Raw genomic sequence first — 12,322 nt, 5'->3', positions numbered from 1 at the left:
ACTGTCAATGCTACTGTTGACAAGCTTGCTTCTTCCCTTCAAGCAGAAAAGGAGCAGTTCGCCTCCGTGTGCCAGAGCATTCAAGCCGATAACGCTGAATTGCAGTCCTCCATCAACAACCGTCTTGCCAAGCTTTAGGAGCATCTGGCCCTTGAAAGCAAAATCATGGATGAGCTGGCTCTCAAGACCACTCAACTCAAAACGAAGTCTTTGCAACTGAACCAGGCGAACAAGGATCTTGATTATCTTCGCTCTGAAAAGGCTGTCGTGAAGAGTTGTGTTAGTGACGTTCACGCTCTTCTCTCCAACGTCCTGGAAGCTCATGACTCCATACTCACTCTCTCTGTCAGACGTCATCTCGTAGAAAAGCTTGGACCTACTCTTGAAATTTTGATCCGAATTGAGGCTGTTCCGGAGATGGTTGTCCCTCCGACACAAGGAGGAGAAGGTTCTAAAAGCACATCTCAGCCTCCTCTAAAAAGCGAACCTGAGCAACCGAAAGTCACCACTGGACCTAAGGATAATGCAGCTTCGGGTTCTGGTGTGCAGGACAAAGGCAAAGGTCACGTTGAAGACAGCAATGAAGAAGAAGAAACTATCGTTGAGGCATTAAAAAGAAAGCAACGTGATCGTGAGTTGGATGCGAATGCTAAAGCAGCGAGAGAAGCTGAAGAAAAAGAGAGAAAGTTGAAAGAAGCTCACGACCTTCTGGAAAGCAGGAAAACTCTTTTCCCTCTTTGGTCGTTGGAAGGGCTTATCAAGGAAGCCATTGAGTCGCCCAACACTCACTGGCTTGAACCGGTTATCTCGCTTAACCGTGAGAATTCAAGGGATTCGCAGTTTGACATGCCAATCACCCGAAAGGCATTTGTCTTCCACTGCTTCGAACCCATTGCTGATATTCCATCTCCTAATCCGAAGGTTGACAGATATTTAATTGAATTTTATCTTGCCTTCGCTCAGCCATAATATCTAACATGGAGTGCACAGAAGATCACAACAGTCAAAGTGTTGAAGCCTACTGCAGCAGGGAAATTCATCAATGTTAGATTCAAAGTGACTCGAGGTTCGGCTAACTCTGAGCACATCATTTCCCTTGCTGATCTTCCAAACCTAAACCCCCATGACTGGATCTTGCTGTTCAACATTCTACTCACCAATCTTGAAGAATTTGAGCCTATTATTGATCACATCAAAAGGATGTTGGTTAGCTACATTCACGAAGTAGCGAAGATGGATCAAGAGATTGCTACTGCCCTCAGAAAGAAGCCGCTTGTTTCTCCAATAGGGAAGTCAAGTGATCTTAACAAAATGAAGATGGGGAGGATTGATCCAAAGCTCAACTCTGTCATGTTCACCAGAGGCGAAGGTCAAAAGTGTCTGTTCGCTCTCATTGACAAGCATCTCTTCTCAACAACTTGTTTGGAGCATATCCTTGATATTATTTACAGATACAAGCAGAACTCTAAAGCTGACAAGAAGTATTTTTCAGACATGCTTCGGTGGTACATCGACTTTTGTAAAGCCTTACTTGCAATTATACCAAAGTTGTTCAAGGTTATCAAGCGAACCACCCAACCTCCACCGAAGTGAAGTCTCGCCTCAATTGACGCAAAGGGGGAGATTGTTGGGTCTAGCATGTTGCGTCTTTGGGCTCGGTTGTTAAGTCCAGTTTTGTCACCGGTCTGGGCCTGTCCAGCCATGTGTTTTCTTTCTAGGGTTTAGTATATAAGGTGCATGCATGCATCCTTATCAGGATACGCTTTAATTATTATTTCATTAATTGCATTGTAAAACCCTAGCTCACCTCTACAGTGAAAGTTCTTCATCAAGCTCTGCTGAGGTGTGACTATATTGGAATCATTAAGCTCTATTTTGATTCATTCATGTTCACTGTGTTTGATTTGTTTTCTGTTAACCTGTTTGAAGATCTAATCGCTCTAAAGAGTTTTTCAACTTATCAAAAGGTAACATATCTATTACAACTGTCGGATGAATTGAAGTAGATTCACAACATTTCATTATGTGTCTCAGCTTTTGAAATGTATGGTGAATGAAACAACAGGGGTTCCACCTGATAGGTTACAGATTTTCACACGGTTTAATTACTTTGTAAAGACGATGTTATTCTGGAGAGAAAGGCAAGATTTTGCGGAACAAAGAAATCAGATTAATAAAAAGTTTAGTTGCAACATCAGAAAGGTCTTGAGTGTACATTAGAGCCATAATTGGAATTGTGGGGGGTATTTTCTTTCAAATTGATTCGCTAGCAGTGACTTCGAGGACGAAGTCTAATTCAAGTGGGGGAGAGTTGTAACACCCCGTTTTCCGGTATTAGTTTTCTTCTAAATTATAAATAAATAAATAATAATAATAATAATAATAATAATAATAATAATAATAATAATAATAATAATAATAATAAAGAGATGAGTTTGGACGTTTAGTAGCTATTGTCTAAAAAGAAGGATTGAAATTGGTTGCTTTGAAACTTATTGGTGCAATGGAAATTGTTTTTAGGGTAAAAACTGTCATTAATACAAAGTTAAACGTTGGATACGTAAAATTCGGATTTAACCATGAGATGGACGTGTTTGAGACCTTGGGCTGAATTATTATTGCGAAAACAATACATAAGCAAACCCTTGTAGCCCAAGAAAGAAAGCAACGTGCATGAGGTGTGTAAGTTTGTGTGTGTTGTGCCGTGTTTACCCTAGGCCGAGAAGAAGAAAGAAGCGGGAAAGAAGAAGGAAGGAGGGGTGGTGTCGGCTATGGTGATAGGAGGAAGAAGGATTGCATGGTGATGCGGATTAGTTCGAGTAAGTCTCATATCTCATTCAATTTCTTCTTTTCTTTCTTTGGTGTTATGTGCAATTTTCGGAACAGCCATCTGTCCCGAACTTGCAGACCTGTTTATGTAAAATAGAGGCCGAATTAGAGAACGTCACTAGAGATAAAAGTTCTGGGAAATTGTGTCTACTTTCCAGGGATACCTGACTCGAATGATTTGGAGTTATGGTTGAAAAGTTATGGCCAAAACAATTAACATGGGTCAAAATGTCCAAAACCCTAGAATTGTCTCTTTTAAGCAATGTACTTTGGAGTGTAGGATTGTAATTTTTATTGGATTTTTGACTCAATGGGTTGTCACTACTGTTAATGACTTGTTTCCAGTATATAAGCCACTTTGGGTTAGGTCTTAATGGGTTAAGGAACTAAATAACCAAATTAATCAAAGCTGGAATTGTTGGAAAAATGACTAATTTTTCCCTATCTTTGAAAGATCATATCTCGGTCATGAAAAACCCTTTTTATCGAAATCAGTGCACAAAGTTTCATAATTGAGTCCTCTACACTTCATTAGTTTTGACCAAAATCCAGAAATGCCCCTAGCTAGGGTAAAAATGACCATTTACCGAGACTGGTCCGGAATGATTTGTTATGCGAAGCAGTTTTGTAAAATTCGCTATAAATCGTAGAAACATCATATGTAGGTGTGTGAATACTAATTTTAAAGCTAAGAACCTAATATATCATCATGTGATACAGTTTTGAGAAATATGAAGTTTAAGGTTGCGAAAACAGGTCCCGAATAGACCCTAATTTTTATGTAGAAATCTGGAAAATTTACCCATTAGTTATATTCATAATTAAGGCAATTTAATAACTAAAACCTACTCAATTTATTATTATTAGGAAGTGTGATGGGAAAGCAGGTGTGAGTGAGTTTCGGGTTGCCTTGGAGGCTGCTTTGTTTTTGGAGGTGAGTTCCTCACTACACCCTGTTGTGTTATATCTTCTTTACATTAGCTCGTGTGTGCTATGTAGTGTATTATTTATGTAGGTATTACTAGGCGGGGTAGACTCTAGTGGTTTGCCTCATGTATTGAGGATTATGCACGGTAGGACTCGGCGCATCCGAGTGGGGATCGGGCGTAGCCAATGTGTCCCAAAGGCTCAACGAACTGAGCAAGGGGGATCGGGCATGACCAATGTGTCCCAATGGGTTCGGGTACGGGGGATCAGGCTTAGCCAATGTGTCCCAAGGGCTCGATGTACTGAGCAAGGGGGATCGGGCCTAGCTAATGTGTCCAAGTAGGAGTATGTCTGTTACTGATTCGTTCTTTGACATGCATGTGTGGTTATGTGTTTGATGCCGATTGTATTCGTGTATAGGGGTAAAGATTATATGATATGATATTGTGTATGTGTGGAATTCACTAAGCTTTGTGCTTACCACTTTTCCCTTAAAAATATTGTTTCAGGTACACAGGATGGTCGGGCATGATTGTACACACTGGCTTGATGCGGGTTTTTGGAATTAATATTGAATTTGTTGTCTTTTCATAAATTTTAGAATTATAACTAATAATGTTTGGAAACAGAATTGATCTTGGGGTTTGGTATTTAATTTGTTTTGAATAAAATATATTAAATTGGTGATTTATGTTGTTTTAAAAAGTTCAAATTTATTTCAAATTTTGGGATGTTAGAAGTTGGTATCAGAGCACAGCTTGAGAGAATTAGGCTCACTTCAGTGAGTTCTGAAGTCAAGTTTGCAGCTCAAGAGTTATTTTTCTAAATTAAAATTTTATGGAAACTAAATGGAATGGTTTTGAAAAGGTGAACGCAAGCACAGTGTGTACGGTTAGCCGGTGCCAGAGGAAAAAGGGAAAGTGTTCATATCTTATTTATTGTTGTCGGATATAAGATTTGATTATGTATGCTAGATAACCGGATTCTTCACATGCTATGTTTGATGCCTGTTATGTATTATTTGGAATTTGTGCTAGTACTGATAGGTTGTTAAGTGAATGCTTTAGGTTGTATGCAATAGGAACTTGATAGACTTAGAATGACTGGTTTAGCCTGGTGCACAACTCTTGTTTGAGTCCAACCGTTCTGGTGCGGGATCTTTTATTCGAATAACTATCAGGCTTTACATTGTATATGATTGTGCATTCACGAGACATCTTAGGACTGGTGAATACTCCATGAGATGTAGAGTAGAAGGGTGAGAGTGATTCCTATGAGTCTAGGAAAATTATAGCAGATACTAGTAGGGAGTGGATGTGATAGAATTGCCTGTTAGACTGACTGCTTAATTATCGACTGCTTTGTGCTTTTAGGAATTCTTGTTAATATTAATTAGCTATCAGACGAATATGTTAAGTTGTATGCCCCTAGAACTAAGTGGCCTTAGATTGTAGGTTTAGCTCTATTTCGCAGCTCTTGTTTGAGTCTAACCGTTGTAGTGTGAAATCTTCAGTCAAAAGACCACTTAATTCTAGTTGCATGTAATAGTATTCGCGAGATAGTTAATTAACAATAATAGGAGTTTCTTTTCGATAAAATAGCAGGGTGTGGTGGGGTCCTAGTAAGCTAGGAAGAGTGTAAGCATGTGCTAGTGTAAAGCACATCGTTAGAATTGTCGGTGAGAAGTGACTTGGTTACTTTGGGATGGACCTTGGAGCAGGCATGAATCGGTGTGGAATATAGTAGTAAGGCCCCTGCTATCGAAAATCACAGGATTCACGCCCGAGTCAAGAGAAGTCACGGGGGAATCTACGGAGCTTGAGTGTAGTAATGTTTATATGGTTATATGTTATTATTAAACTATATTAATCTTAAGGTTTCTCCATTCGATTGCGAAATGGTGTATACAAGAAAGGTGCTTCGGGATCTACTACTGGATTGTATGTCAATGAGATACTAAAGACGATTTACGATGGTGATGGTGTATGCTATGGGGAAGAGAGATTGGGGATACTAGTGAGCGAGTAGATAGGGAATAGTGTGAAAGTAACACTTGAATATGTGGTGATGGATCTTGTTTATATTAAACACAATGTCTATTACGCAACATCGGGTAGAGAGCTCCGAGATTGACTCGGACAACGTGGTCCTGCATTATTGGATTGTTGTTGAGGTCTCGTAAGACCTTATTAGAAGAGTTGTCTGGTATCATTAGACAAATCACTGATAGGTTGGTCGTGCGGTTAGAGGAGTGGTTTGCAGCCATTTAGACTCCTGTTGAGAAAGTGGAGGCATCTGAGGAGAGAGAGCTTAGTTGAGATATACAACTGGGAAGGAGGAAGTGGGCACCAGGCCTGAATTTGTTAACAACTATCAAGAAGGTTTGACATCGGCATGCCAATAATTGGAGGTCAGAAGAACCACAACATTTGTAGTAAGGGTGGAAGGACCCAAGTGTTCGCGTCCTGCAAGTCTAAATGTGGCAGGTACATACAGGGAGGACATGCTTGTCACGATTGCATATTGGAGATGAAGATATGTCCATTATGATCACATTAATCTAGATGTTGTTTAGTATGTTTTCTTCGTGTTAGTGTGATTATTCTGTCCTAATTACATATGTACGGTATGAATAACCAGCCTTGTAACATTTATAGCCTCATCGATTTGGGAAGTTATACGAGTAGGGTGAATAGTCTTAGAATTAGTTTCAATTATATATTTGATCTTGTACTTAGTGTGATTTCTTAAACCAATTCCGACTTAGGAACCAGTTTATACTAGGATCATTTACATTTAGCAGGAAGATGATGTTGTATTGAGAGTTATGGACCACCTTCAAAAGTTAAACGTAACCGATTGACTTGGCTCTGATAGGGATGTGGTAACTATGTATACAGTGGAGATAGATTTCAAGGACATGGTTGATGTGTAGTTTGTTGTCATTGCAAACAGGTATGAGTTTGAACCCAAGCGGGGAAGAACAATAGTACAAGGTGATGACGTAGAAGTAACAAGATTATTTGCAATGATATAGCCAAATCTATGTTACTACACTAGAAGTAACAAGCAAAAATCTACATTAGAAAGACTGTCATTTGAACCATTGTACGATAGGAAGTGTAGGACTTCCATATGTTGGGGCATGTTTCAACATCGGGTGCTAGGGATTACATATAATCATGCTTATGATGAACGAGTTGGTTCAGGTAATGCTGGAACGATTGGTCACCGCGCAAGGTCGACATAAGAGCCAAGCCATGGAAATGGGTGATTTTGTTTTGTAAGAGAGAAAATTTATGACCTCGATTCATATGTTCATACGAGATTTTTGTTCGACTGAGGAAGGTAACATATATATTACAACTGTTGGATGAATTGAAGTAGATTCACAACATTTCATTATGTGTCTCAGCTTTTGAAATGTATGGTGAATGAAACAACAGGGGTTCCACCTGATAGGTTACATATTTTCACACGGTTTAATTACTTTGTAAAGACGGTGTTATTCTGGAGAGAAAGGCAAGATTTTGCGGGACAAAGAAATCAGATTAATAAAAATTTTAGTTGCAACATCAGAAAGGTCTTGAGTGTACATTAGAGCCAGAATTGGAATTGCGGGGGTATTTTCTTTCAAATTGATTCGCTAGCAGTGACTTCGAGGACGAAGTCTAATTCAAGTGGGGGAGAGTTGTAACACCCCGTTTTCTGGTATTAGTTTTTTTTCTAAATTATAAATAAACAAATAAATAAATAAATAATAATAAAGAGATGAGTTTGGACGTTTAGTAGCTATTTTCTAAAAAGAAGGACTGAAATTGGCTGCTTTGAAACTTATTGGTGCAATAGAAATTGTTTTTAGGGTAAAAATTGTCATTAATACAAAGTTAAGAGTTGGATATATAAAATTCGGATTTAACCATGAGATGGACGTGTTTGAGACCTTGGGCTGAATTATTATTGCTAAAACAATACATAAGCAGACCCTTGTAGCCCAAGAAAGAAAGCAACGTGCATGAGGTGTGTAAGTTTGTGTGTGTTGTGCCGTGTTTACCCTAGGCCGAGAAGAAGAAAGAAGCGGGAAAGAAGAAGGAAGGAGGGGTGGTGTCGGCTATGGTGATAGGAGGAAGAGGGATTGCATGGTGATGCGGATTAGTTGGAGTAAGTCTCATATCTCATTCAATTTCTTCTTTTCTTTCTTTGGTGTTATGTGCAATTTTCGGAACAGCCATCTGTCCAGAACTTGCAGACCTGTTTATGTAAAATAGAGGCCGAATTAGAGAAAATCACTAGAGATAAAAGTTCTGGGAAATTGTGTCTACTTTCCATGGATACCTGATTCGAATGATTTGGAGTTATGGTTGAAAAGTTATGGCCAAAACAATCAACATGGGTTAAAATGTCCAAAACCCTAGAATTGTCTCTTTTAAGCAATGTACTTTGGAGTGTAGGATTGTAATTTTTATTGGATTTTTGACTCAATGGGTTGTCACTACTGTTAATTACTTGTTTACAGTATATAAGGCACTTTGGGATAGGTCTTAATGGGTTACGGAACTAAATAACCAAATTAATCAAAGCTGGAATTGTTGGAAAAATGACTAATCTTTCCCCATCTTTGAAAGAGCATATCTCGGTCATGAAAAACCCTTTTTATCGAAATCAGTGCACAAAGTTTCATAATTGAGTCCTATACACTTCATTAGTTTTGACCAAAATCCAGAAATGCCTCTAGCTAGGGTAAAAATGACCATTTACCCAGACTGGTCCGGAATGATCTGTTATGCGAAGCAGTGTTGTAAAATTCGCCATAAATCGTAGAAACATCGTATGTAGGTGTGTGAATACTACTTTTAAATCTAAGAACCCAATCTATCATCATGTGATACAGTTTTGGAAAATATGAAGTTTAAGGTTGCGAAAACAGGTCCCGAACAGACCCTAATTTTTATGTAGAAATCTAGAAAATTTACCCATTAGTTATATTTATAATTAAGGCAATTTAATAACTAAAACCTACTCAATTTATTATTATTAGGAAGCGTGAAGGGAAAGTAGGTGTGAGTGAGTTTTGGGTTGCTTTGGAGGCTGCTTTGTTTTTGGAGGTGAGTTCCTCACTACACCGTGTTGTGTTATATCTTCTTTACATTAGCTCGTGTGTGCTATGTAGTGTATTATTTATGTAGGTATTACTAGGCGGGGTAGAGTCTAGTGGTTTGCCTCACGTATTGAGGACTATGCATGGTAGGACTCGGCGCATCCGAGTGGGGATCGGGCGTAGCCAATGTGTCCCAAAGGCTCGACGAACTGAGCAAGGGGGATCGGGCATGGCCAATGTGTCCCAATGGGTTCGGGTACGGGGGATCGGGCTTAGCCAATGTGTCCCAAGGGCTCGATGTACTGAGCAAGGGGGATCGGGCCTAGCTAATTTGTGACATCCCGATTTTCACGGCCAGAAAAGACCGATTTTGTTTATGCTTTATAAAAATCAGAGTACCTCTTTTAATAAAAATGTTGCGTAATTTGTTCCCAGTAAAACATGATAAATACGTTATCAAAGCATTTCCGAAGAAAAGTATTTTTATTCATTTTAAAACATTTGGGATGTCATCGTCAATACATAAACATTAGCATAAACAGAACTTACATTCATTATCACTAATTCTCATTTTATCTCAGATTTACAAAACTGTATCGAATTTATCGCGCTCAAAGAGTAGGGACCAAGTTACGTCCATATCTTAACATACGAGCTCTACTCTCGACATTATTTATATCTGCGCATAGGTAAAAACAAGATCTAAAACTTTCATTTAGACTCCGTGTGACATCCCCATTTTCACGGCCAGAAAAGACCGATTTTGTTTATGCTTTATAAAAATCAGAGTACCTCTTTTAATAAAAATGTTGCGGAATTTGTTCCCAGTAAAACATGATAAATACGTTATCAAAGCATTTCCAAAGAAAAGTATTTTTATTCATTTTAAAACATTTGGGATGTCATCGTCAATACAGAAACATAAGCATAAACATAACTTACATTCATTATCATTAGTGATCCTTAATCTCTCAGTGTAATGTGACTTCATATCAACACCTGTGATATAAATAAACTGAGTGGGTCAGGTTGGGAAACCTGGTGAGTACATAGGGTTTTCAACCCACAACAATATAATTAATATGTTTAAACATCAAACAATCAACCCAATTACCCATCCCCATTATCATCTTTACTCTTAAGGATCTACCCTAAGAATCAGCTATTCCTCATTCATTTATTCCTAAGGATCATCCTAAGGAATCGGCACGAAGTCCATCATTGCCACGGTTTACACAATAGGCACTAAGTCTGCATAGTCGCCAGGGATTAGGCACCAAGTCTGCATGGTCATGAGGGTTTAGGCATCAAGTCTGCATGATCGCCAAGGTTTAGGCACTAAGTCTGCATAGTCACCAGGGTTTAGGCATCAAGTCTGCATGATTGCCAAGGTTTAGAGTACACCGGGTGAACACATCGTTCACAACACCTACAGGTTGCGAGCCTGCTAGTGTTCCACTGGACTGTCTAGAATAGTCCGTGGTTGTCATCCATACTCTGCTAGATGACGGGGCCAACATTTGGGAATAAGGCTTCTCACATCGTCCACCTCTCACCCTTACCTCATGGTCTATATCACCTCTCAACTCATCATCCAACTCATATTTCATCTACCCATGTTTTACCCAACATATTATGTAGATATAAATACATATACAGTTTAAATCATATAAAACTTGTATAAAATCGTTCATCCAGCATAGATAGCAATTATACAGATAATATGCACACATAGCACGTAGTTTATATAAAATACTTCATATGTATGTGTAAAATGAAAGGAACCATGCACTCATTTGATAAGGTGGTGACTCGGTACTCGGACAACGCTTCGTTTACTTTAAAATAATTTCCTTCGACGAAACCTAGTATTATTACCACTAGATTTTAGTCTAATATTTACCGTGACTAATTATTAGTATTATTATTATTATATAAGCGTTTAAACAATACTTTCTAACCACTATGTACAGACAGGGGCAGACATAAAACACCGGAGGGCAGGACCATTTTGGCATATAGCACTTCTGAAATCCAACAACCCTATGCGGCCCTTTAAACCAGATTCCCCGTACTGCGAGTAGTTAAAAAGATATTATAACGACACTTATATAATAATATCTCAAATATTTATTATAAGTTCATAATAACAATACTAATTTTAAATATAAGCTATATTAAAATAGGGTAAGCATAACTTACTTACAAGGGGGTTTTAGCTAGGAGTCGGGCTCTGCAGGGGCAGAACTTCGTCGCTGAATCTTTCTAAGAAAGATTCGTGCAGCGCTTCAGCGCTCACCTTACTATACTAAAACTACAGAAAGAGAAGTCGAATCACGAGGGACCGAAATGCTCGGGGGATAAGAAGAGAAAGACTCTTGAATCAAGAGAACGGTGCAAGAAATATGAGAGCCCAAGCCTCTTATTTATAATAATTGAATTTACAAAAACTACCCTCCATAATTACTTAATGACTTTATAGTTATATAAACGACTAAACACCCCTTCATAATACTGTTTTAAATAGATTTAACGATATTTGTACTAAACTAATGTCGAAAGTACTCAACACTAGTCATATAATAACCGCATCGTCAATACCTTTCTAATGATATATACATTTGTATATATATGTGTACGTATATATGATTTATACTTTATTTTAATACATAAATATGCTATTATAATTTGTAACTCGTTCATACGAACTCCATTTTTGACGTTCTTTATATCCACGCGTTGGTATTTACGAGTACTACAACTTTCATTTAGACGCCGTCAGCTAATTCTCATTTTATCTCAGATTTATAAAACTGTATTGAATTTATCGCGCTCAAAGAGTAGGGACCAAGTTTCGTCCATATCTTAACATACGAGCTCTACTCTCGACATTATTTATATCTGCGCATAGGTAAAAACAAGATCTAAAACTTTCATTTAGACTCCGTGTGACATCCCCATTTTCACGGCCAGAAAAGACCGATTTTGTTTATGCTTTATAAAAATCAGAGTACCTCTTTTAATAAAAATGTTGCGGAATTTGTTCCCAGTAAAACATGATAAATACGTTATCAAAGCATTTCCAAAGAAAAGTATTTTTATTCATTTTAAAACATTTGGGATGTCATCGTCAATACAGAAACATAAGCATAAACAGAACTTACATTCATTATCACTAGTGATCCTTAATCTCTCAGTGTAATGTGACTTCATATCAACACCTGTGATATAAATAAACTGAGTGGGTCAGGTTGGGAAACCTGGTGAGTACATAGGGTTTTCAACCCACTATAATATAATAATTATGTTTAATCATCAAACAGTTAACCCAATTACCCATCCCCATTATCTTCTTTACTCTTAAGGATCTACCCTAAGAATTAGCTATTTCTCATTCATTCATTCCTAAGGATTATCCTAAGGAATATGTATGAAGTCCATCGTTGTCAATGACACAGCTGTCAAGCA

Source organism: Lactuca virosa, chromosome 5, assembly GCF_052849685.1.
Source record: "Lactuca virosa cultivar CGN04683 chromosome 5, Lactuca_virosa_CGN04683_v6, whole genome shotgun sequence".
In the NCBI taxonomy this organism is placed as follows: domain Eukaryota; kingdom Viridiplantae; phylum Streptophyta; class Magnoliopsida; order Asterales; family Asteraceae; genus Lactuca; species Lactuca virosa.
The sequence above is the reverse complement of the archived record's forward strand: the minus strand, read 5'-3'. Positions refer to the sequence as shown.